Here is a 27,775-nt window from a genome sequence, read left to right as displayed (position 1 = left end):
CGAGAGTTCCAAAAACAGAAGGATTTTTTCATTAAGTTAAAAATGGTTCTCCTACGTGTAAGCTGTCTTTCCATTCTACTTGCTCCCAGTTTTTATTCCAGTACACATAAAACAAGAAATTTTCCACTTGATTGCCGAGTCAAGCGGGTGTTACAAAAATACAGGGACGAAAAAATACGAGACAAGAAGTAAGAGTTAGCAAAAGGAAGAAGAAAATGAGGAAAAAATAAAATTCAAGAAAAACATGAAGAAAGTGCTCGAGGGAGAAGGAATGAGAGACCGGGGAGAGGCTGCACATACTGGGTTACGGAGGACGAGTGTGTTCGGTAGGTATCCGGAGGGTAAAAACAGGACTTTTCGATGTTTCTCTTTTATTTATCTCAGCGTTAGGACCACCATATGCTCGAGTCCAACTTTTCCAAGTATTTCTGTCTACAACCTACATAAACGTCGCCCCCAGGGCTCAGGGCAGAATCGAGAAGCCAGAGAAGAGGAAAACGGCACAAACTTGGGGGGTGTGAGAGACAAGTGGCCAGAGAGAAGATCCACCATAGTGGAGGAGAGCTTGAGCGCGTCAACTACAAGAGTGAGCAACAGAGCAAAACTGGCAAAGACGTACGTATTACCGAGAAGAGAATAGACTTGAAAACTCTCCCGAGTTCACTTAATTGCCTTCAAGTCTTTTTTCGACTGCATCATACTACTAAGCAATTCCAGGCAACATACTCCGCATATCGATTGCCAACCAGCGATAAATAAAAAAAGAATGGTCAAGCCAGAAACGATGGAAAAAAAAAGAAGAAGAACCATCGAAATTCGGGTATTCTCTCAGTATCAATTGACTTCCGAAAAAAAGTTCAAGACAGACACCGAAAAGCGTCAAGTGCACCAATCATGGGCCGTTATTGGCAGCAATTATGATAATAGCATACCTCAGAGGATCGAAAGCATCGATAATGTGGAGAGAGAATGAGTGAGAGAGAGAGAGAAAGAGAGAGTGAATATGAACCAACGTATATCGTTGGCCAATCACTCTTTATCTCTCTCTCTCGCTCTCTCTCGCTCTCTCTCGCTCTCTCTCTTTTCACATTTCGGTCGGTATATTTGCGGGAATATACAGCCACCAACACTGACCCGAGTGGCTGCTGCTTCTCCGGACCCACAAACATACATGTACACTCGATTCTCCTCGAGTGCCAGCCTCTATTAATCATATAAATGGTTCATTACGACGCGGAATATTATACTACCCGTGATAATTACGCGCAAATTACACTAGACTAAGCAAAATTCGGCTAAGCGTCATTACGACGCGTCAATTTCATCCTCATCCTCATCCTCATTCCCATCCACTTCCATTCCACCATCCTGCCTATCAACTCGTCTATTTGCCTTTCTATCAGCCTCCAGTTCCTTAATTCACCGAGCGATAATCTCCCGACGTGAAATTATTTCCCATTACATTCCACTCTGTGCACAAATACCCGATATTCCAAACGTCATTTCAACCCAATACGTGTTCATTTTATCATATATATATATATTTTTTATGCCCTCGGGCAATTGTCATAACGTCTCATCGCACGTTATCGATATTCTCCATGTACGTTGTCACCCAGGCTATTTTCGCATTTTATCTCATGTACAATACCGCACACTGATAGCCCTACGTTTCTAATTGGACACGTGTAGTTATTTGCTTTACGGTGTTGCTTTTGCGACTGAAAATGCCCCCAAGACGGCAAGTGCTGGTTTGAACACATAAAATGCGTTGATCCCCTGCAATCCGGACAACTGGATACATACGTTCACCGTACCGACTTTTATGTACGATCATACACAGGTAATTACGCGGGCCGCTTCGATCGAACAGCTTATATGTGGATTTTAATCAATGGTGAATAGTGTTGAGAGATTGGGAGGAGGAAAGAGAATTACCACAGTGGAATATGAACCGTGTCCTTGTCCAATGGCTGACCTTGAATTGAGCCATTCCCCTCTCCGGGTTGTGACATCGAATCATAGACTATAAGGAGCAATAAATGATGACAGAATTTCTAAACATTTTACTGCAATCTCAACCCCCGTAAAAAATTAAAAGCCCCACACAGGAATACGGAATTCAATGGTTTTACGGATTATGGTCAGGGTAAAATGGGACAAATAAAAAGGTGGTGGATAAAGTTGGCAACTCAAGAGAGTGCAGAAAAAGGATAGAAGTAAATAAAAAGAGGAGAAATAAGAGCATTCCAGAGTAAACGGAGAACGCACCGCTCAAATTTTCGATTCGACACGGGTATTATTATTGCACGCTCTTGCCTCGACACGCCGCCAACGTTGAGTATATTGCGCCAAGTACTTTCGGTATTATATACAAAACTCCTCGTGCCTTTAAAAATGTGGCAAGAGTTTTGCCCCGGCATTGGATCCCAACCTCCACAGGTTCTACCTCCACTTCCAAGTCCTGGTGCACGAGGTTTTCCTCCCTTCCTCTCAGCCCCTTTACCACCACTATTCCCCCAATTCTCTCTTCTCTCTTTTCTCTCTCAAGCGGCGTTAGACAATGAAATGGCTCGAGTTCCCATGAACGGATAGCCAGAAGATGGAAGGCGCGGCAATTACGCGGTAATTCGCAGGTGTTGTGAGAAAATGGCGGACGCACGGCACTGCCTGGATGCTTTCTTGGCCTTAATCGCAGTAATTTTTCTACCATTACGTACGCAGAGTTTATCGACAAGTGAGAGAAGTCGAGGGATAGAGGAGGAGAAAACCCCGCAAGTTTTGAAGGATCACCACTTGCAGGTATCGATATCTCCAGTTTTCTACCGACTACATGGAGATGAAGAAAAAAATTGAAGAATTATAGTGCTTCCTTCTTACACAGTGGAAAAAAAAAGTTCTTACAGAAAAAAATAAGTGAGATTTCACTCGATTCATGTGAAATAATTCTTCAGAATTTAAAAATCATCGATGATTCGTCATAAACCTAAACCCCTTTTCAAAAATTCGATTTCCTCGATATTTAATCGCCTTGGCAATTAATTTTGAGGCAGATAAATGAAGATGATATAAATCTACGCTCAAGCGAAAATAAATGATCACAAGCAAAGTGACATGTTCTTTCCATAAAGGAATCAAGTCCAGTACCCGATTTGCTCGCTATATTTCCGCAACAAACAAATGACCGCATAAATAAAGAATGGATTTTATGTCCCACTCCGCGTTGTTGATTAAAACGCAGGACAAAGAAATATCACAATAACAAAGTGATTCGAGTTAATCGTGATATTATACTCTCTATATGGATGGGTCTCTGTGCATGTCAGCTGTCTGTTGTGATTCGCAGGTAGACATGGACAATACAAACAGGACTCACGAAGCCCTGACCCAAAGCTCAGAAATGCTCAAGTAGGGCTATGCTCCACGCCAGGACCAAACCCTCCTTGAGCCCTAAAGTCTGAGCGAAATTTGAAATGACCCTGGGAGGAGGGCCTGCTGACGAATCTTTCATTCAAGGCTGAAGGAAACGACGAGTTCAACCTTCTCTCAGGCCTCCGACGCTGAGCCTCGCTAAGCCAAGCCTTGCGCAGGCTTGACTCCATCATCAGCCTTTATCGTGTCTACCTGGGTTATCGATTTTTCCCCATTCCATTTTCCACCTCTGTCGACCGAAAAAGGTCGGTGGTTAGTTTTGTATCTCCATACAAACCTAACCAGTATCACTGGGAACAAAATTCGAAGCGTCATACGATATTGAGTGAGACATACGAACACGCACTCGACCATTTATACACATGTTTTGTTTACCCCGTTCTTTCTTTCCCCCTCTTGTAACATCGTACAGGAATAATCGGAATTCAGAGGAGCTGTTCCTCTACTTCTTGCTATTTCTCAGCGGCACCCTCAATGAATATAAAAAAAAAACGCCAACTGTCAATAGGAGACAAACCTCGTTGGCTCGTGCGATGCAGACACGATGTACTCGTATCAAGTGTCTGTCGAATCGATCGATTGACGCTGGGAATGCGGAAACTAGGTGCACTTCATCACTCTTCCTTCATCGACGTGTATAATTCTCCTCTATTCCCCCGGAACATTAGCTCTAAACGTACATATACTGTTCCGGATGGATATAATTTCGCACGGGATACCATGCACACACGCTGAAGAGAAATGGGAGATGCCTCACTATTGAAATTGTAACGCTGTGACACTGGTACAAAACGCACATACACACGTGCACAAGTAGACAGTTGTTATCACTGTGATTGACTCAATGGGTCTGCCGGAACAGTTTTTATTCAGCTCGACCCTCTGGCAGTGAGCGTCAGTGTCAATTCGCTTCTGTTGTGAAAAGGTCCACAAGATGATTCTATAATTCTCTTTTTTTTTCATCAATTTACCCCCCTCGGCCAGTTGGTGAAAATAAAATAGCCACGGATGGATGAAAAAAGAGAGAGATGGACGTGAAACTGAGGCGTCAACGCATCTCTCAAGTATCACGGTAGACACCTGGTGTTCGCTCTCTCGGGTTAAATGATGAAAAGGAGAACGAGAGAATTGGAAAAAAAAATTGTACGTATACGATGAGACCCGGCGCATTGGTGGGCCCTTTTTATTCGAGTAAAACCCATGTGTGGAATACACCGGAGGAACGTCAGAACAACCAGAATGCTTTGAGCGTCGGAACCAAACTCTCTAAGTATATTTTCCTTTTTTTTTTTGCTAACCCCGCGGAATACTTTTATTATCCATTAAGCCTCTTCTAGATGGATTTTCGAAGATATAAAAATTGCTTGAAATTTTGGCGTAATGTTTTTGAAACGGTAACAGATGGCTGTATAATATTTTAGATGATCCTCAACACGGTTTTGTGGTTATTAATTATTGAAGTAGTCAATTAACGCGGCCTCGTATGGGGAAAATAAAAATTTTTGTAAATATAGTCCAAAATAATCAATTTTGTTGAAATTTTGTAGGAATAGTCAATTTTGTAGGAAATTGACTATTGCAGCAGATATTAAACGATGGTAAAAATTTCATAACGATTGCCTAAAATTTTGTGCCATTAATTTGTTCAATCAATATAATATTCATTCATAAAATCAAATTGAATATAATAATTGTCAATGGCTATTACTTCGGTCAATTAACGCATTGGAATATTAATTGAAAATCATTCTGATAAATATAACCAATTATAGAAAGGGACATGAGCTTTGCATGGACTATACGTACAGAACATCCTTAAAACTACACTGTTATTTATATGGGCACTGGAATATATTACATTGAATACCCGTGTGGAAAAATTAACATAAAAGGCCCCAGAAGTATTTGCCATTCACTGTTGTACGTAACAGTGAGCAAATAACTGCGGTCGGAAGTGTGTATTTCGGAGCAAACTTCACAAATTGCCCGAGAACACTAGAATGGATATCGAGGGTGACATCACCGGTCTGAAGGACTCTCCCGACGCACTTCCCTATTATTTGAGAATGATTCTAGAACCCGTAATAAAGTCGCACGTGGACCATTTTTTTTCATTGTAATTTTTGTTCTCTTTTAATTCGGAGGGAGTGTCAAAATATGGAGAACACTGGCTCCTCGAGAGCAAGTGATTTTATCGCGCTGAGAATACTTTCTTTGAAAATTATTTTGGAGCACTATAACTAAGTAATGTAAATAACAGAGACGGTACTCACGGGCTGAGTGAATCCGGCGGCAAAAACTGCACACATATCGTAGAACAAACCACGTATCACTGTCACACTTTTAATCAAATTTTTACGCACTATTTATCGACAAATATTCAGCCCAAGTGGTGGAGAATGTTGAGCAAAGTGAACGAGATTCACCTGATAAAAATTTATGATTCAATAGCAATTGAAAATTCAACGTCAAGAGGAGAGTCAGTGAACCAGTGCTCCTCCAATCCAGACAGCGGGAGGTTGAAAAAAAATCCTGCAGCTAGCGTACAGAGCGCAAAAAAAGCGATATATTTCCTCAGTGGCCCTTGATGCCTACCGCAGGCACTCTTTCACTTCAACTTAAATGCCGTCACCAAATCACGTCTGTTGGTTACAAGTATCAACAACATTCACTGCTCCAAACACATTATAATCCTCGTACGTACTCAATCGAAGATAAACCATAAAACCAAAACAAATTATACCAAAAACAAATGAACTTTGCACGCCTCAAAGCGTCGTTAGAACACTGGCAACACTCCGAGATATCACTTTCTCATAACACTTGATTCAATAAAAAAAAAAAAACTATCCTCCGTTAATATTCGTCAGTTTCATATTCTCCAATAGTAACACTGCAACAAGTATCATCGACACTGATTATTGGCAAACAGTTACTGATTCATCAAAACTTTATTAAAATGAAAGAAAAAAATTGATCATTGAACTGAAACGCACAAATCCCGTACCCGGTACGTTAAACGAACTTTAATGTCTTGATAATGAATAAAAATGCGCGATATTGAATGAATAATGGCGGTCGATCCGCATCCGACGACGTCTGCGGCGAAACTAACTGCCAACGGGGCAAGAGAGCGTCGTCTTCCCCACCACTCGGCTACGTACGGATGGTTCCCCCATCAGGCTGCAAGGTAATCCGGCGTTGCCGCTCGACCCGGTCGTCCCCTCCTTCTCCCCCTCTACCTCATCGGCCCATCTACCCTTCTCTATCCCATTCTTCATCCCGTCTCCATCCTCTCTCCCTTCCTCCTCTTGTCCATCCCACAAAAGCCCGATTGTGAGCTCTCTCCTTCTCCCACTCGCCGCGACATAACCCAACTATACCAATACCCCGAGCTCCTGCGCGCTTCCCTCCTATATACTTTCGCTCCTCTTCCATACTCCTACCGAAAACCCCGTCCATTCCGTTCGGCCCCTCTACACCGTCGACCCAACATCCCATCCTCCTCTTCCACGGAACATCTCTCTCCCACAAGCATTTCGCCTATACCTCACAGCCATCGGAACCTTTTCCCGATCGTCTCTTTTTCAGCCTCGACGACGACCGGTGAACGTGCCTTTGGTATCTCTTGCCTGGTTCCTTCAGAGGGAGAACCAGCACGAGAGAGGTAACCGTTAGGTTAGGATTGTAAGAAGGGGTTTGTATTTTTTTTTTTTTTTGCTTTTTTGGTTCTTCATTTTTATTTCGTCCTATATTTTTTTTTCCTTCTGTTTTTAAACAGATAGCTATGTCTATCAACTCCTCCTGTCTCTTTTTGGGCCCTCCTTTGTGACGAATGTCACCTGAGGAAAGTCAAGATTATACTTGGTGGAAAATTTCAACATTTCCCTGTGATGCCTTTTCTCCTGGGGCTCTTCGGGAAATGTGAGGCCTTTTTATTGCCCAACGTTTCATAGTCTTGCAGAACGGATTTCACATGGGCGTGAAATATGACGCGATAAAGTTTCGAAAATTCCCGTCAAACCACCGCGCTATTCTCCACACTCTTCATTTATCTAGGGGAGGATGCTGGAGGTATCCTACGTTGGGTTATGAGTGGCTTGAGCCTGTGGTTTGGAGGGTTAAAAAAAATGTTAAGGCTGGTGTATATCGTGCAGCTGAATTTATCCTAAGAGCAGTATCTATAAAGTAACCCTGTGCATCGCACATTGTAGTTGTCCTTGCATATACCAGTGGAAAAACCAACCCTTCCTCAGACAAAAGAGGGCCACCTTCTGGTATCTCGACTATCGCATAAACAAAACTGGATCGCGATCTTATAACTCCTGAAAATGTACGATCTACTGGAGGGCTGGGTAAATTTAAGGTTACTCCCTTCGACCAACGTGTTGTTCGTGTTAGTATCGTGCCATTCACCGGGTTACCAGAGGAGAAAACCGGAGCAAAGATTTTCTGAACGTTTAATTCGCCCTAGCGCTTTCGTATACCTTAACATCCTAGATTGAAACATTTTTGTTTCTAGCTCTATCCTCTTCGGCGGTTTCTGTTTGCTTATTAACCGAATGAATCCGCGGGGAAGTACAGTATGGAGGATTTTTGGCTTAAATTACTGATGCAATCCCTGGAAGTTTTTTTCATATTGTAGTTTCGCTCAATTGTCCATGGATTCTATATTCGAAGATTCAGAATTTTAGAATAAAAGCGACAAAAATGGCCGATTTAAACCCAATTTTCAAGTGAGAAATTATAGAAATCAGGAAGAATGAGGTGTAATATTCCGGGATTTTCAATTAATTAACTTTGTCCTGAATATTCATAGTTCCTATCAGTGCATCCCAACCCCAACATGCATTGACCCATTTTCATGCCAATCCCCCTACCTCTGATTACTTATTGACTAACAAGAAAACACTATCGAATACTGGAATCCACGGACCAAAATGCCTGAACTTCCGACAAATCACTAGGCGGCGAAAATTCCTCATCAATTATTGAAATTCACCGAAAACATTAGCAACATAATTTATCGAATACTCACACTATGATTACTAAACCCTCCGTTTAAACTTGACCACAAATATGTTGTGGTCGTGGAGAAACAGCGTTGAATGTTACTCAGCAGTTTGCTTTATCTGGAATAATACAAAACAGAGAAAAAAACATTACAAAACTCGATTTCTATCTGACACGCAAAAAAGAAATTACACATCATATAGATGTGCAGGGGCAAAGGGGAAGCGGGTGTGAGTCCGATTTGCATCCGACGGATTTCCGTAATCCCCCGACTAATACCCGTGATCCTATTATTGAAGATTTTTCACCCATTTCTTTTTCAGTCCGCACATAAACATTGTTAGCACATTTGAGAAGTGGGGTACGTCGATCGACAGAGTTTCCGATACATATTCGTGCTGAATGGCCAGCCACCCCCAATTCTCTGTTTCAGTTCTGTACATTTTCGAGTGGCTGGTGGCATTGTCGCAAGACATTTAAAACCTTGGGTCGCACCAGCTTCGTCGCATTGTGAGCGTGACACGTATATCGAATGCATTCATTTCGCGTACGTGACGTCTTACTCCAAGCCGGTTACTGAAGCGAGAGAGAGTGAGAGAGAGAGGGAGAGGAAGATATTGAGGGAGAAAAAGAGAGAAAGGGAGTGCCCGGGTGCATTGGCAGCGGGAATCGTTTTAATGGTCCCAAGAGACCGACCGGATATATAATACGAACCAAGAGCCCTTCTTACCCTCGGGGCAATCCCAGAGAAGAGAATCAAAGTACAGGAGGCTCTGAAGGGACTCTGTACAAAGGGGAAAAGAGAACGGAAGGGAGGACCGAGTGACCGTCGAGTAGTGCCAACTTAATGAGGGACAACCCACTTTCAACCGTTTGTTTTTTGACGCAAGCCGAAAAGAAAATACCTGAGTTATAAGGACGCGTTGCGTTACGCGAAAGACGGGCCAAAAATCTCTATGTATATATGGGAAGGCTACTCATAGGAATTTTATTTTCAGCGAGAGGAAAGGAGAAACCGCATCGAATGGGTTGCTTTTCTTGTGTGCCTATAACGATGGATCCATCGATTTTTGCATAATTTTTGGGCAACTCGTGTTTGGAAAGTTTCGGAGGATTATTATGGTGGCTTGAGGTTGAGTTAATTTCAATATTGTTTCATCGGCGGTGAAAGAGGGATTAGTGGATGCACTGGAGCTGGGTAATTTCCCTTGTCCGCGCCAGTTTCCTTATCAATAATGTGATGTAACATTCTCCCGTTGCGGATGTTTGGAAAGTCGGGTTAAGGCAAGAGTTGGCAAGGGTGAGTTTGAAAGTTCGCGATGGCCGATCTCGGAAGTTGTGAGTTATAGGTACACAAGAAAAGCACGTGCGGCTCCATGTATATTCTACTCAGAATGTGTCACTCATAGCTTGAATCTCACACCGGGGATGAGTTATTCCCAAAGTCTCCACAATATTTCTTTATTTTCATCATTCACTTTCCTCATCAATTCATTCATCATCATCGTGAAAAGTGCCGAAGCTCAATCTTGAGGTGGAAAAATCCAAACTGAACTATAAAACATCGTAAAAACTCCGGAAGAAATCGAAACTTCGTATTTTCCTGATAGGTATGAATTTTTTATTTTTCATAATGCTGGTCTTTCTCCAAATACACTCCAATCTACGCGATCATGGTGTGGAAAACAGTAGGAGCTTTCATAATTGAATAAACTCCGCAAGCCACTTCCGTTCGCCAAATTTACATGAATGCATACATAGCATTAACCCCGACCTCCCAGACATACCAACACACTCACCATAATTCGAGATATATTTGGATGATTTTCGAACCGCGTTATTTCCCGACGAGTCGGTATTTCGCGGATGTATCTTTGTATGAAGGTCTCCTCCACTCAATTGAACTTGTTATTGCATTTGGTTAAAACCGGTCACTCTCCTCCTTCCCTTTGCCTCACACCTGCCCTTTACCGGTATGCTCATATGAACGAGGATCGAGCAAAATCGGTCATGCATCGTGAGTAGCTGATCGAAAACGTTCATACCCGCTTGAATGTAAAACGAATGAAGTCAGAGTATGTATGTGGAGTTAGATGATACCAGAAGCGAATGAGAGGCTGGAGTCATTGAAAAAGCAGCCAGTGCACTCGTCCGAGCGAGAATATTATGATCCGCGGTGTCCTTTCCGTCTAGAGTAATTGAATAGCCTTCCCCATTGTTGCCTGACATTTTCATCGTGTGAAAACATAGAATATCGCTCATAGTCTGGATGCAAAATCCAATTAGAAATGAAAAAACAGCATACATCGATGAAAATATATATCGTTTTGGCATTTCAGTTGGCTGAAGAAAAAAACGAATTTACCTCGAGTAGTCGATCCATATAAGAGAGAAATTGTGAAAAGTCGTCGAATAGAGGAAAATTCCACTGACATTTATTGGTGCTTCTCTAGAGATTACTGATAAATTTATTTTATGATGCTTCAATTGCTGTATTTCAGTATATTTATTCTGCGACTTTAAAAACAAATTTGACAGCGAGAATTATGTAATTTCCAGTGGCAAGTTTCTTAGGTTAAAACTGAAATAAATACAAGAAGTTTGCTCGCCGGTTTGTTCCTCGTTCTCGTTGGCAAGAGTGTAGAAACAATAATGTTTGGTGATTAGACTGGCTACAGGGCTACAAGGATTTTCCATTGCCAGCATTTCCCACGGGCTCAATATATACACTTTGTACACCATATTCTAGACGCAAAGAGTCGAAACTTTAAAGTATTTCGGATATGTTGAAACTTTCTTTCAAAAGAATTTCATTGCGCCTCTAATTTCGTTGGTTAAGAACTTTTTACATTTTGTCTCAACACTGATTTGCCGCAATAGAGAGTAAAGCCGTAGAAAATTATTTGACATCCAAATGATAGATGTAATTTTGAAACTGAAATTGAAATGGAAACAGTACATTATTCAAAACTATAATGGGAGTGAGACAAATCTATTCGATTAGAGGAATGGCTTCCTGTAGGATTTAGCAATCAGAAGAAAGACCGTACAATAAATCAGATAATCGATATAATGCAAAGCGATGAGGAATATCTAATAAATCGAATGATCGTGCGCTAAGAAGTTAACGGAGGCAGGCTGGCTTGTAGCATACTTTCTATTAGTAAGTTACCTGCGCACTGCTGCATCATAGATAGCAAATAACAATAGCCACGGACGTTAATGAACTCTAAATTCAGTGGATGTTAATTAAAGTTGGTTAACGGTGCCGTGTGTGTTCCGAGCTAGAAAATGTCACCCGGTCCATCTGCAAGTGTCAATAACGTAATGAGACATTGACTCCAAATCAAATTAGCTCCGAAAAAAAAAATGTTCTCTTTCCCTTTTGGTGACGATAAAATCGAAGCTTCATCGATTTATCACTCTCATAGAGGAGACATCGACTCAAAGTTCTTTTATATGAAAAATTATTCTTTTATTCTTTTATTTATTCTTTCATATTTGTGTAATTTTTTTTCGGGAAAAGTCACTTGAGAGAATATCTGAATAAAAATAAGTGAGTATGAGATCGTAAATTTTAAAAGTCACGGAAAAGGTCGTTTGATGTACTCAACACACGGTTTATATGCACAGTCTGTTCTAATCAACCCAGACTTATTGATCGGACGATTTGATTCAATTAAACTTCTCGCTGCTTTCCCATTCCCATTCTCCAATCGACTGCAATCGAGCTATCCATCTGCTCCATTTAGTCTCGTGACCCGAGAGCCATTGGAGATTATAATTAATGCATAAATACAGTCTTAATTAATAAACTACTATCGACAGAGCAGCTAGACAAATTTTGAGCGACGATGCGTTCACCGAACTCCGCCAACGCTCTAGTATTGCTATACAGTAAAAACGGTATGAAATCGTTATCTTAGAAGAAAATACGGAAATACGAAGGAGGTATTAAAAATAGACGTATGGAATAAAAATAATGACCTTCAGTCGTCAGTCGTACCTGATGGTTTTCTCAATAGTCGTCTATTCTCACAGAAGAGCTGTTAAATTACTGGATTCATAGTCTCCAGAGATAAGGAAACTTTAATAGCAATAGCAGGTACGACAGTGCTGATGGTAACGGTACGGGTAGAGAAGTTGAAGTAGAGAAATGAAAACGAGGAGAATGAGAAAGAGCGAGTTTTCCCCCAATCGACTCAGTTAACATCTTTGTCCCGTATTTCAGAGTCCAGCTTGTGAATACATTCATGAGGCGAGGGAAACGGATTGGGAGGGAAAAGAGGGTGTCAGAGGAAGCAAGAGAGGAGGGAAAGTACAAGTTTATAAGATTCTACCTGTAGTCTATTCTACAACTTGAGCATTTGCGAAAAAAAAAGCAATTAGGGAGAAATGATGGAGATATAAAAGTAAGGAGTTCGTCTTTGAGTAACGAGGAGCAGCGCCAGTTCATCTGTGAACGAAAAATTCTATTATTAAGTCAATCGAGCAGCTAGTGCTGTTGCTTGGTAACTGCAAAGTGGTGTTTAGTTGATAATTTAAGAGAAAAAACGACGAGCAAATTGCATCGAAGTAAACTGCAGGCTGTGGATAAAAATTATTTAGCAAAACTCTAGTGCTATTCAAGCCAAATTTCTCGGTGTACGTAGCAAAATCTTCTCGCTTGTAAATAATTATCGAGGGTTCTGGAGTGGTTCTACGGAATTTCTATTTGTGCAATTGCTCTTTGAATAGAGGGGCACTGGTTCATCTGTGAATGACAAGCGATTTTACCAAATAAATGAGTAATTACTGTTATTGTTTGGTATCTGAGGATTGATGAGATCAATTTACCACCGTCGTTATTTCAACCTCGTGGGATGTATTATTTTTTCAAAGCATATATTTGCAATAGCAAACCATGTCATATCGCCGGAGTGATGTAGACTCGCCGTTTAGTTACATACCAAATTTGTTCATAATATCAGTGTACATCCTGTGTAATATAACTATCTGGGGTTTCGCATGTTGAGTGGTAGCTAGTGTAAACGTAACTGAGGGATTATATTCTATCTCACTAAAATGAGCGTCCAGCCTCTCTGGTCTGGCCGATATATGCGTAATCTCTATATGGATTTTCGATTGGAGAGTTAATATCCTGTCGTTGACACACATACGTAAAATCAAGTAAAATTGGTTAATATCATTTTAATAAATTAGCAGATGACAAATAATGGTAATGATAAAGGAAGTTTATAATAAAATACGTTTGAGTGGAAATGGTACTGGTTGTCGTCAGGTGAATACTATTCCATGGACGTATAGTTTGTGATTTTACTTTGAGAGGTTATTGAAATTTCAACGAGGAGCAGGGCATTCTTCGCTGTTTGATCAAATGTTTCCTATCAAATAGAAGCGAAATGTGAGGATAAATTCGAGAATTTTAGCGAAAGCGCAGGTACTTATCATTATTATTTGCAGATTGAAGGATACTCCTGAAATTTATTCATCTACAAAGGTTTAACCGGAAAAAATATCGAAGTTTTAGGGCGATTATTTGACCAATACAAATAGCGTGAAAGCCTGAAGAGATTAAGTTATCGCCCGTGTGTTATCAGTCCATTCCATTCACAATGAAAATTGTCTTTTTTTTTCAGTTGTCTAAGGCATGAGTCAACGGAAAAATTTCCTAAAGCTTCTAATACATCATGACCGACATATTCATTGATTTTTCCATCCAATCCATCATCATCGAATCAGGAGTGAGTTTGGTAGGAGAGAAAAATATTTTCCCCTTTTTTATTAGCAAAAGTAATTGGGTTATTTATTTATTTTCATTGAGATAATTTTGTATCGACGTGTGTCAAGGTATACACCTTGAGGGCACAAAATTTATTGTTAGTGACAAGGAAAGGCGTCGAATGGCAGCTGCTACGAAGAGGAAAGAGAATTCACTCGAGTAGAAACTATGCGGCGAGAAAGAGGTCTCTCTTGCCACTGGCTTGGCTCCTCCGATATTTTCCTCCTGCCCACCCCCTCGATCGCCTCCACGTTCTCATCCCACAACCTCACCTTCTCTCTGTCAAACATCATCAACTTGCCGTCGCAAAACTTATTCACCTCCTCGTCTCACGTATGGCCTCGATATACAACCACTATTTCAAAGGCTTACGTGAACCTCCACGGGGAGAACTTTTCGGTTTGCCACAACGGGTAGACGACCGTGTGCGTTGCAGAGGCGTTCAACAAGAAATAAATAAATGAAAAAAAAATTAGTACCCCCGTAGTTAGGGTATCCCGAGATATTACACGAGATAATATCATACACGCTGTTAAAGCCGCTTTTATCGTTACGACCACCACGTATTCATCCATTTCATAAATATTTCAGCGCATTATTCCACGGCATCTTGACAATTTACTCGTAATGTTCATTACTGGTGGAAAAAATGAAGGTTTATGCATAGCTGGTTAGTGATTTGCAGGAGAGTTTCAGTAAAGTCTACTTTGCAGGAAAGTAATCATGAATTTTCAGAAAAAATTGACGGGATTTTAACTGTATTATTCTGCTGTACACGTTCTATTGAATTTGTACGGAACAATTGAACTGGTAAAATGGTAAAATCTGACAATGGGATTTAACATGTTTCCTAATTATGAACTTTTTCTAGAACTATATCAATTTCCCGAGTGGAAATGATGGTCGGCGAGCCTGAGGTTTGATCAGAACCTGATATGGCGGTGTTCAGTGTCAACTGATCAGGCAGAACTTGATAAGAAACTGATTAGTCTTCGATTTACCCAGCCTGATCCGTACTACTCCGATCAGGTTCTAGTATGGTGAGGTTGATGTGGACCTGAAGTTCGCTCATGTGATCATTCTGATCAAATTCGGATTAGGTGGGCCTGAAGTTAAACTGAGATTCGTCCACCTGCAATGATTTGTATCAGATTCTGATCAAGTCCTGGTCAAGTTGTAGGATCAGTATCTGATTCAACATGAAGTCTGACTTGATCCGAACTTGATCCAGACCTGACCTAATTATTATATACACGTTAAAAATATTGAGGAATTTTTCACAATGGTAAGTGCAAACGAAAAAAATAATTACAATAAGAATTTGAAAATGAAATAATGGAATTCACCCTCTCCGATAAATTACGATCTACCGGTCTGTCCACTCAATCACGACTACTGGCTCCATCGAGAATCTAAAATCACCAAAAGCGTTGAATTTAAATTTCTCCCTTTACGTCTAGACACGGCATGTAAAATATATTTATCGCAAGTTTTTCCAGCCCATTCCAACCGCTATGGAAGATGATAAAACTTTATCGTTTGTAGCCACTCACAAAACTATATGTAGATACAGAACGGCCCTGAGTCGTGCGATTCGTCTTGGTCGGGTCAATATTGACGTGCAAGGTCCCCCTCGGTCAAACGATTATCTCTCGGTTGCTTCACCGGGTTCGAGATAAAACGGATGTCGTTTTCATAATAATGGAAAAATAAAGTAAAATAAACTTATGAGAGAAGCGGGGGAATAGCCACGTAGAAGGATCTCCGAGTAGTCGGATATCTCTCGGAGTGCTTGAGAGGAGAGGAAAGGGAAATATATAAAGTTCTCATACCAGAGGACGATGCGGATTATGAGGTGGGGATTATAAAGACCAATTTCAAACGATAAGGGCACTTTTGTAGTACTCAGAAGGTATTGCATGGCCATGCATGAATTGGAACTGGAAATCACGGGGCGGGAGGAGGAAGGGTCAACAGTGTGTGTGAATATTGGGCTTGCCTCAAGGGAAAAAGTGAGAGTGTGTTGGTGGAATACAGTGAGCCGAGAAAATGAGGCGTGGTGTCTCGCCTTGGGTAGTCGCCTCGGATTTCGGTTTCCGGTTTTGCACTCTTGGTCTCCTCTGCGCGCTCGTGTCATGCATCATGCAGGTGCTCGCGTTCCTGTAGTCCTTTGGCCTGAGTGCAGGATTCAAAAAAACGCGAAGCGAGAGCGAATTAAAATGAAAAATAAACACAAAAAAAAAATCAAAGAATGAAGGGGATGTAGTGGGCGAGAACGAAAAAACATTGGATCAAATGCTATTCAAACAACCCCTGTCAAAATCGTTTGAATTATTGTAATTTTCGGTGTTTGACGTCATTGGAGACGAGAGTGCACTCGAGGGCATGGGCGCACACCAAATGGTGTACAAAACACACACACACACGCACACTCGTCAATCCGCCAGGTGCGCACGCGTGAACATCCAACACTTTGTGCCACGTTAAAATGACCTTTTTTTTGTTGGCTTTTATGAAACGACACATTTCCGCCTGTTCAATTGGCCCTTGGCGTTTGTTAACAAATATTCTTTCAAAAGTGTAATTCGATCGGTAGTTCCCCCACTATATAATTCCGTGTTTATTGTGCATGTGGAATGTAACTATTACAGAGCGGATTTTCGTTCTCATGAATTATCAATGGGGAGAAATTCTCGGTTTTTATTTGTATACGAATTCTTTTGTACCTCGATGCTCTTGCATTGCACTCCTGAATTTGTACCTTAATGACAACAAACACATCCCCACCGATGATGAAGCTATCGATGAGAAATAGCATTAATTATTTGCTAATTCATACGAACCTAATGAATATGCGAAGACTGAAAACATTCTCATTACTTGCGCATGTAAATCAATTCGTCACGATTTATGAATGAACCCACGTACACCACAAGGCAACAGAAAAGAGGACAAAACAATAAACAAGAAGGCATTCCAACGAAACCCACATAAATACATAATAGAGGCTACGCACTGTAAAACAGAAATTGTGTAGTCGTTATGACTCCTTTAATTGTGAATAATGGGAGGTCGTTGGGAGCATGCGGAAATGAGTTGTCTACAAAGCCATCAGATTCTTATCGTCAACCATCACTTTTGCCTACTTCCCTCTATCGTTTGACATTTTTATTCTTTATTTCGCCTTGTTCGGAGGAAATTCGGTCATTTGAGAAGGAGACAGTACAAACGGGTGTTTGAGGGAAAAATAAAAATGAAGGATTCAGTTGAATTGACGCATTCCCGTGTGGTTGATAAAGGATCCCGAAGAGGTAAGTTTATCCCTAGGAGGGCCTGGGCCTTAGGGCTTCACTCGGTCCAGCCGGTATTAGCCTTTTTCCTTCTCTCACAGACTTGCCGCTTATGGTCAGTTCTCCAGTCATTATCGCACTTATTTTCCCTTCGTAAAGCAGTGTTATATATTGGGTCGGGATTCTCTCTTCCCTCGGTCCGTGTATTTGGCTTTCTCTTAACGGTTTGAGAACCACTTTCATCATCCTCATGGCCATCGGGGGCCCAGCCATTACCCGCTCTTCATAATTCTTACCCGTCTCTGTCTTCTCGGTGTGCATCGGTATGACGTTACTCGGTACATTCTCAACACTCTGAATTTTAATTTATTCTGTAAATTACACTGCGCATGCGCTTCGCTATCTCTACTTGAGCGTCTCACGGCGATACCCGGGATTATGGTGTGGAATGCAGGGGGATTCATGATTCATGGAATAAACGTTTCAATAGTTTGAAGAAGCGAGAAAATTACGAAATTACACTGACAGAAAGTTTCACCTCAAATTGCGTGAAATATTCGCAGTTAATGAAGTTGCAAAGAAAATCCAATTTTTTTTTTCTATCAAATTTTGATATTTTCACTAGATTTTCTGCAATCATGAAATTCAATGAGAGGAAATTCAACGAAACCCTTTGATTTCAGCAAAATGTTTCTCTCGTGATTATAATTAAAAACGTACAGAACTTTGAAGACCACTCCTGTGATTCCCATAATTTTATTACAATTTAATGGAGTAAATGTTTGGGAGAGCAACTGCACCTTTCACGAAAATTACAAAATTATTCCCTAGTTTTTCTCATTAAAAAATATTTCCCACAGCAAATGCGCTCATATTCTTCGCTCTGCATATATCCTTTGCAACCGGCCTTGTACGCTCGTTATTCCCGTTGCTTCTGAACTTCACAGACGTTTCGACTTTCCCGCAAGGAATTCCACATTATCTCCAACATCGGGAGATGCAGCATAATGACGACCATTTGCAAATATTTTCCAACATGACTTTTTATTCACGCAATCTGCCGTTTTATATTGCTCCGTCATATTTTATTTATCAGAAGCAGACGATAACACTCACAATCCCGACAAACTACCCCAACAACGCGGACCATGAAAGAATATCGACGTAAAAGTGAGTGAAAAAATCATCGACTATATTTACGAAGAAAGCAATAATAGTTTCACCAAATAAAATCAATAAATATCATGTCACCCGGTTGATGACCACTTGCGATCCTTCAACTTTACCTTCACGAGGAGAACTCGTGGTTGACATTATAGAGATGCGATCAGTGGGCAGTGAAACGCGTCGTTTAGCTCATAAATAATTCGTAGACCAAGTGCTATGTCCAGAACTGTCACAGCTGTTCCTCGTTTGAGACGACTTAGCTTCTGCCTTGGGGTGGAGGAGGAGGCATGACAATTGCCACCCGACGAGACATGACGTGAGAGGCCCGTATGCTACGGGGGAAACTCGGAGAATCGATGAAGGGGAGGAAAATGCCCTTATAACGGGTCAATACCGTTCCTTCGTTGATGGAAAATTACTGGTATCCGAAGAACGAAAGACGATAGACACCTAATTGAATTAATCCCTGAGTTGAGACAATATAACATGAATAAACAGGCTCCTAAAAATAAAGTGTTTTTCTTTTTAAAGAAAAAGCAATTTATTTTAGAATACTATTATATATCCACTCTTCCTTTTATTTTATATTTTCCTCTTCAGGCATTTCCCCTTAATTCTCAGACAGTTTCATTACAATTGCTGATTTATATGGACCTTAACTTCGAAAACTTATTGAATTCGAGGGAAAAAATAGCTAGGATAGATGGGATATTTATAATCGAGAGTTTCTAGAATTGCAGGTTTTCTCTTGGGAGTGAGAAGACTTTTTTGTCTCTGTGACATCACACACCTTTTGGACCGGTCGTTTAATTAACGCTATTAATACCATCACATCGAGAGTTACCGGGATTCTAGTAATAGGTGGGAGAGGTGAGCAAAAGGCAGCAAGGGGATTTACGTGGGACGAAGAGAAGTGGGTTGGACTTGCGTGGCTCGAAAAGTGTCATGAAACGAATGTAAGACTCGTCGAAAAGCTCGATATAGCGATAGTCGTGCTGAGTTGTTTATTAAAAAAATCTTTTTGTTGATAATTTTGATTGGGAACAGTACTGATGCACTCTTAATCAAGACAATTAATGGACGAACGGCGAATTAAAATTACAAAAAGCTCAGAACTCACTCGAGTTATGTCGTTCAGAAATCATTCCCACAAGGACGAGCTTTGATATCGCCCTAGTAGAATAAAAAAAAACACAAAAACACGAGCTGAAATGGACTTATACATGGGTGATTATAACCCATTCAATTCCATCTCTATCGTTTATGACCTCGTCCACGTGGCTGCGTGTCACCCCTCGGTCGACTCCCTCATTTTGGACTAATTGAAGATATCCCGAAATACCAGTGATTTTCAGTTATCACATACCCCTCGTCCCTCCACAGCAATTTACTGAAAAAAAGTGAAATAAACGAACGAGAGATTGACAATGTCATATTATTCATTTGTGATTTCCTGACAGATTTAACGAACCGTATCAATACCCGAAGCTTGGATTTCTCCGGTGTGGAATAAAAATTGATAGCCATTAATTCCATCGAAAAAAGGAATAAATAAACGGCGCTAATGGACTAAAAACCTCTATTGTCTCTCTTTATGGGATGAATAAAAAAAAGGGTCTCAAGTAAACCGACTGGCACGACGTTAATTCGTGTCTTCTCGTTTGTAACGAATTTGGAGAATCATCACTGGTGCGAAACCTACTACTTTTGTTATTGAATTATTTGAATTTCAAATCAGTCGAGTGGTCTCTCGCATTAAGACATTAATGCATGAAAAAAGAAAAATCAAGGGGCGAGATGAAAGAGAATGATGAAAAGAAGGGGAAGAAGAGAGAAAAACATTAACATTATCGTTTAAGGCCTCGATCGTCATGAATTATTTTTATTCCCCAAGATTTTAGGAGTCGGGGTAGCATGAACCCAACGGGGTCGTCGAGCCGCGCGTATCAGAAAAATTATACGCGTGCGAAGAGGGACGGGTAAACCGTCGTATTAAATATGAGCGGCGCATGAATAACCGTGGTAGTGCTCGTATCTTAACGCATTACCTCTTTCCTCCTAACTCTCCCTTCTACCCTCTACCCACCCTCTGCCATTCATTCTGTCCCCCTCTCGCACTCGTTCTCTCATTTGACGTTCCATACCCCCTTGGTTTTTACACATACATATTCATGCATCTTGCTGGGGCTCTCAACTATATATAGCGAATGGCGAGCGCGTCCTGCAGGATGTTACACTCTTGGATCTTGGGAGCTCTCGTGATGCACGCGGGAATGACACCGGAATAGGATAGAGACACTACAACACTATCTGCACACGGAAGATGGAGTGAGATGAAAAAATATTATGATGAAACCACTTTTTTTTTACCCGTTGTATTTCGTTGAATTTTTCTGAGATGCAAAGTTTTCTGTCTCCCGGGCAAAAGGGCTCGTCCTCTTTGTACAGTAAAATTGTGACTTTCTGTGGATTACATATTCGCGAGTGGTGTATGAAGAGAGAAAGCGATGCGCGCAGGTGGAATGATGAAAAAAAAAGGGGAAAAAATTGGTTGAGACGAGTCTTGTGATAGTGCGAAGTGCTGATATCGTGCGATCGGAAAATTTCCCGGAGGAGTTTGGGCGTTGGGAAAGGAGAAGTGCACAGGTTTGGGCTAACGGTGAGTGTTGTGAGGATCAACCGAAAAGATCTTGCAAGTTGTTACTCTGTTTGTACACATGCAGTGTACGAGAATTGGGGGGAATGCGATATGGAGGACACTCCGCTGGATCAAAGAGAGAAATCCCTTGAGTACAACTCAGGAGATATACTTCTCTCATTCTGAATTGTGAAATCATTCATCCTGGGGAATCCCCCATGATTAAACTTTTTGATAAATTTTTAATACCCGAGTTTTGAGGAAGCGAGTTCATTTCGCAAGAGGAAATATTAAGGAAGGGAATTTACAACTTTAGAGCCTGAGCCATCGCCGCGTTGGTCATTATACTCCAGCAATAAAACTTTCAATTATTTACCTCGAGTTTTATTCGTTTTCCCAGAAATCCGTAATATGCTACTTAAAATAAGCATCTAAATTGCATTTCTCAAGTGTCAATTCAAAGTCTGTTTAAACGCTACTCTTTCTCACACCAACCGGGTTAATTCTTACTCGTTGGCAATTGTGTTGGTTATAAAACGTTGCAGGTACGCTCTTGATTTTTGAACGTTTCGAATTTCAATACATTTTCTTGAACTGAGAAAATATTTAATTAAGAAAAATTGAACAGTTGTTCATATATTCAGTTAATTTTCAAGCGATACCCAATAATATAATAAATCATTATTACTATCTCAAGTGTCGCCCTACGTGGAATTATAATAATCTATTCAATATTCTCATTTAATAATAATTTCATATAGTTACGGTTCATGCGCAATATAACCGAGGACGAGACATTTCATTATGGATTTAGTCACAGTTCGTATGAAGGATTGAAATATTCAATGTGTTCTTCACCATGAAGAATGGCTCACGGTATCCAGTCTTTCTAATTGTTCTTAAAAATGAAAAATTGGTAAAATGGAATAAAAAGATCTTACTGAATCGATCGAAACGTCACCATAACAATAATTCGACACATCAGCATCGGTATTCGGTTTATAAACATCCACCGACGGTTCACTTTTCATGTAATCCGCCGAAAATACCTGCAATTAATGCCATATAAACGAACACATCAACGTACTCATTTTACCTCTGAAATAATCCTCCTTGTGCTATCTATCATTTTCAATGATCCATACTTCTCTATCACTACGAGCACCAAGCGGCTTTCTAATCCTGAGTTAGTGTAATAAAAAAAAAAGTATATCAACTTGTGTAATATGCCATTGAAACGTGTGTAACAATTACATTAAATCCATTCATGGACGCTTCATTTCCACTCAATATGTTCATGACCTCTTGCAGTGCATCACAACACAATTCTGGTACTTGATTTTCGACAGAGCCGAAACACGTCGCGAATTCTATCGGTTGCGTTTAAAGCCCCCAATCCCACACCGTTCCACCCCCAACCATCCTAACCCTCACGAACAATTCGTCTCTCCATGACGCGATTCTCTACATCTCCCTCACCAATCCTCTCCTTCTCTTTCATGCATACCAGTAAATGTCGGCAGACTCGTTTGTGTGTGTGCACATTGGTGCGGATATGCGGTTCGCTTGTATAATTCGAGGCGCGAGTGGGACAATGTTTTCATTAACCGAGTACACGAGACATACCGGCATGGTGTTCATTAGACACGCTCCCAGTTGTACGAATACATCCGCAAAATAAGCTGTCTGAATATTTTCCACAATAGCACTGAAGCCGCTGCATTGCTTCACGATAAAAGTCAGAGGTGTCAATGATTTTCTCGCTTACCTGTTCATCAGATACCACCACATCATGATTATTGGCAGCAGCAAGTGTTTTCAACCATAAAGATGTTCTTAATTCAAGAATAAGAAAATTTCTGGTTTCGCAAATGTGTGATTCCTCTTGTTTTTCCGAAACGATTCGCTAAATTTCACGATGGAAGGGAAAACAAATAAAACGCCTGGCAAATTAAACAAATTGATGAAGTGCCATCAATTAACATCAGTCAACAAACCGATCGCCATTTCACTGCCAACAATTGCTAAAATCGAAATTAAACACGTAGTAATTCAACTGATTGACGTTAATAAAATTCATTCTATTAATCGTCCCCTATAATTAAAGAATCCAGACGATTATGACGAACACAGAATCCTTATTGAATAATAGCTCATTGATGAATACAAATTGTGAGCGGTCTCAATACATTCGAGCACTCACCCCCACCATAGTCGACCTAAAATCCACCCCCCAGGGCAATTAAATAAAAATTATGAGCAATTAATTCAGCATCATCCGTTGTCCCTGCCTTCATCACACGAACGGATGCCGCGTAAAACTTACAGCAACGTGCCATCAACGAGGAAGTGTACATGTGTACAAGGGTAGCAAAATTTCACCGACCAAAATGGTTTCATTAAAATAATCGAGGGATGGGGTGGATGGGTGAGGCTCGATCGAAATTTCGTGTACAGAATAACGAGTTCACGTATTTTCTCCTCGGTGTACATACACGGTTAAAAGCCACGTTCCAATGTCGTATCTTGGCTGGGCCGGATTCTACCATACGAGTCCGTTGAGCAGACTGAGAGTGTACACATGTCGGTACGTGCATTGTTGGCCAGCGTCGGCACCGGGGTGAACCCAGTGCGGATTGGAGTGCGGCGGAGCTGGCTGCGGTGAAATGCGTGTATTTGAACAATTAAGTTTAGCCAGTTACCCTCCGCAGTCCTCTTCTCTCAACCCCCCTTTCCAGCCCCCCCGCTCCTCATTCTCAGGGAATCTTCCCTCCTCGTTTAACTTCCTCCGAAAATGTACACCGTCACACGAGTATGTACGTGCGGCATGAAACACCGAGTCGGTGTTTTACCCCCTCGGTTTGTTTCGTACATAACAAGAGGGAAGAGTGTACAACGAGAGGAAGAATGAAAAGAGAAATAAGTGAAACACACTTTACCCACCCCCGTCTCTACCCCCTTCCACCGCCTTTGGCTCTCCCTAGCGGGACGCTATGCCACTAATCGACCGGCCAATATATACCGACGCTTACGCCATTTGCTCAATCCCCCATACCCCCACGATTCACCAATACGTTATCCAATGGAATCCCCAAACGAGACTCTCCGACGGTTTGGCCTCGTAATTTTCCAGAATTGGCTTGTTTGTGTCTCGGATTTTTTATTGTCTCCTTTTTTTTTTCGTAAATTGCACACTCAAACATTCGTTAATGTCAACAACAAGGAGAAAAAGGAATTTGAGTGGCGGAGATATCGCTACGATAAAAATGATCTTTCATCGGCAGCAATCGGGCTTGCACCCCGTGTCTAGGGGTTTCTAGGGTAAAGACTAGTTGTGGACAGTCTCCGTGTCAGGAAATCACTGCGCAGAGATAAAAGTTTTAGCTTTCAGGGACTGATCCAGAATTTTGAGCGTTTTTCAGGTCTGAAGTTCACGAGAACTATCGATAATTAAGGGGTCTGGGAGCTGAGAACTAGTGGCGAAATCCGTTTTTAAAATCAGGAAATAAGTTCTGAGTCTCTTCAATTATTTTTTTGTCATGACAAGTGAAGTAGGAGGTCTGATGAAATGTGGATTTTCGCATGTTTCTACTCGGATGGGCTCGCCAGGGGGAAAGGGCAGAGGGGAGGAAAGGGGTGCGACAGGGTGGGAGTGAGTTGTCGTGCGGCTGGACGATTAGGTATGCATATATTGTACGAAGAAGTGCTTAATCATTTTTCCCAACGCGGGTTGTAGAGGCGAAAGGAGATCGCCTCGTATTACACTGTAGTGGATAAATAGAGTCACGCTATAGGGTCAAATCCGAAGGTACGGGGCATACGTGCAAGTACATGGTGTGTCTGGCGATGGGAGTTTATAATTTTTGAAATATGCGGAAGGAGATCGTTAACCCTCGAGCAATGTTGGTCTTGAATTATTACTGATTTTGAAATTTCATGGAGCGATTAAATTTTTCTCGCTCTCTGTATCGAGACTAATTGCATCAGCTGACGATTAACTACTCATTTATTTTGATAACGGTGCAATTTCATGTCGTTGAAAATTATTAAATGCAATGTAAACATGTGAAATGTCTACTTTTTCAAAAAATGTATAAACTTCTTTCACAACCAAAAACTCGTTTTCCGTTGGTTAAAATAAAAAGATTGTTTTTGAAGGTTGAAAAAATAACAGTACTGATTTCTAATAAATGGCACTTATCTCGAGATTATTAAAATTAACGCCTTTCAAATGAATAATTCACGCGGATTCTCCTAATCTCCGGATAAATCCTGATGAATCATCCACTCACAGCAAATAAAACGGTCAATTATATTTTTAAAATTCAATTACGTTTTACAACTAATTCTTGGAATAATTGAAACGATAAGTGGGGATTACGTATGCGAAAGTATTAACTTGGTTCTACAGAAATTAATCAGATTAAAAACAGGATCATTCAAATCTTGGATATCGTCGGAGGGGGACTTGACAGTTGATCAAATAATAATGATTATTGTTCATTGCGATATTGAAAGCACCTAATTAGCGTTGACGTGATTAAATTGAATGGCGTTAAAAAATGGGATCAATCAAATTATTGAATTATGCGCATCAGACTCTCTGGTGGGTGAAAATTCGACGGGGAATTTATCGACGGTCACGCATTTGGGGGTGAGATCCCCGGGTTCAATTGACACCGACTGACATAGACAACAGTCCGAGGAGGGTACACATAATTTTGCCTAGGCGGTTCCATAATTTTTATGGGTTAATCCTCTCGAACAGCAAAAGGGGAAACCACATTCCAAGGATACTCTGTTGTGTGAGGCATATAGATTCACGTTACCAAGGGCACCATAACGTGTTTTATTCGACAACTAGACGAAAGTATTTCTATGTATTATTCAGTTGAGTTATAGATATAATTCCCTGGATGTCGTTGTGTTATTCAGCATTTATTTTTAATGCTTTTTTCGAATGGAAAAAATATTCATGAGTAAAAATGAATGCGAATTAATCATTGTTACAGAATAATTTTCCACCACCCATACAGGACATAAATTTTTAATCGCATATTTCCAGACACGAAATCCAGGGAAAATTACGATTTTTAATATTTTAATTTACCAATTGAATTCCCGGGATTTCGGATCTACGAGTTCCTTAATTATTTACAATTGAGGACTCTTTAATTTATACTGGTTAAATTGAGTTTTTTTCCTTTCCTCTTGCAGTCACCGAGAGTGCACTCAATGTCCAAGTGATTCCTGAGAAAATGAAGTTCTACTTTTAATTTTTAATTAAGAGCTACTGCCAGGAATGAAGAAGAAACTCCTTAAAACACAAAAAAATGGATATTGATTTGGTAAGAAACTTAATCGTATCGAACTTTCTCCTTTCCAAGCTACTACAAGACAATATTCACCCCTTACTTCGTCTCCAGGGGTACTTCTGGTCCACAAATTGCCAAATCATATGCAACGGGCTCGCACAAGAAAGCAATATTACAAGAATCCTCTCCCAGTGCTCTGGCTTGGGTCATTTTGCCGACTTTGCTGAACTGGTCAACCCAGAACATATTGCGGCCTGAAGTGGGCCGTTAGTAGTCGCCACTGATATTCCAAAAGAAGAGAAAGAGCTGAGCAAAACCCGGAGATACAATAAACTATTTTTTCTCTCGATGCAATGGCTTTTTTTTTCTTCGATCTCTTCATTTTTTTCCAGCCCGTAAAGTGGAAATGACTGGAGACCAGGCTGTTCTCTGACGGGGTAGGTGGTAGAATAATGTCGGGGGGCCGTTGGGGGGAGGCAACAGGGGGGGAAAATACAGGGGGAGTTATAGATACAGGATTGACTCGCCAGCAAATTTGGCCACCCAGAGGCCAAAACGGTGGTAATAAATGAGCGGTGAGTTTGCTGGCAGCGAAACTCATGGGTTCAATTTCCCAAGAGAGAGTCGGTGCAAAACCGCAGCCTAAAAACAATATCTTTATACTCCTGGGGTAACAACGGGGAAACCGGTCGATAGCCATTCCATATACTCGAGCGGCGTATTATCCGAGCGGTGTGTATATGAGATCGATATACATTCTCGGTGTCATTACCCAGTTGAAATAAAAGAAGAGGTAGGGGTGGAAAAAGGCCCAGAGCGAGATAAGAAGAAATTTGAAAGGTAGGGAAAAAATAGATCGCAACGACTGAAATTACGCGCTTGCCAATGTACCCCGACCCCTCGTGTGTACTGTCCGCGTGTTATCTCCGGCGTTTCACCCCTCGTAGGCAATTTGGCACTGGCGCGTACGCGCCCAGCATCCCCAATGGAGTTTTGGCCGTCAGCTTATTGAGAATCTGCAGATTTTCTTGAGATTCCCCCCTTTACCTTCCACTCAGTCTGTCGAGTCTCATCTCCCTCCATCCCGGTACCGTCTCGAGTCCCGTATTCCCTCGTCGGGAGAATCAAGCGAGAGAGG

At 41.0% G+C, this 27,775-nt stretch overlaps 1 protein-coding gene and 1 long non-coding RNA gene across 8 annotated transcripts in view; one reads left to right on the top strand and one right to left on the bottom strand.

The window, feature by feature from the left end:
- The window catches only part of LOC105265043 (latrophilin Cirl), a 114,540-nt gene that overhangs the window by 76,361 nt on the left and 10,404 nt on the right, over positions 1 to 27,775 (bottom strand). For 5 of the 7 annotated variants that reach the window (XR_892040.1, XM_011302320.1, XM_011302317.1 and 2 more), the window contains exon 1: positions 5,706 to 6,526. The exons of 1 other annotated variant lie outside the window; for it this stretch is intronic. The gene's annotated coding sequence lies outside the window, so the exon portion shown is untranslated. Of the gene's footprint in view, positions 1 to 5,705; positions 6,527 to 8,470; positions 8,555 to 27,775 lie in introns of those variants that run through there. One more of the 7 variants, XM_011302318.1, reaches the window with a different exon arrangement.
- On the top strand, positions 16,009 to 26,952 carry LOC105265044 (uncharacterized). The gene is made up of 3 exons (XR_892041.1): positions 16,009 to 16,082; positions 26,540 to 26,670; positions 26,749 to 26,952. It is a non-coding gene; the product is annotated as an uncharacterized lncRNA (long non-coding RNA).

This window comes from Fopius arisanus, unplaced genomic scaffold (assembly GCF_000806365.1).
Source record: "Fopius arisanus strain USDA-PBARC FA_bdor unplaced genomic scaffold, ASM80636v1 scaffold00027, whole genome shotgun sequence".
In the NCBI taxonomy this organism is placed as follows: domain Eukaryota; kingdom Metazoa; phylum Arthropoda; class Insecta; order Hymenoptera; family Braconidae; genus Fopius; species Fopius arisanus.
The sequence above is the reverse complement of the archived record's forward strand: the minus strand, read 5'-3'. Positions and strand labels throughout refer to the sequence as shown.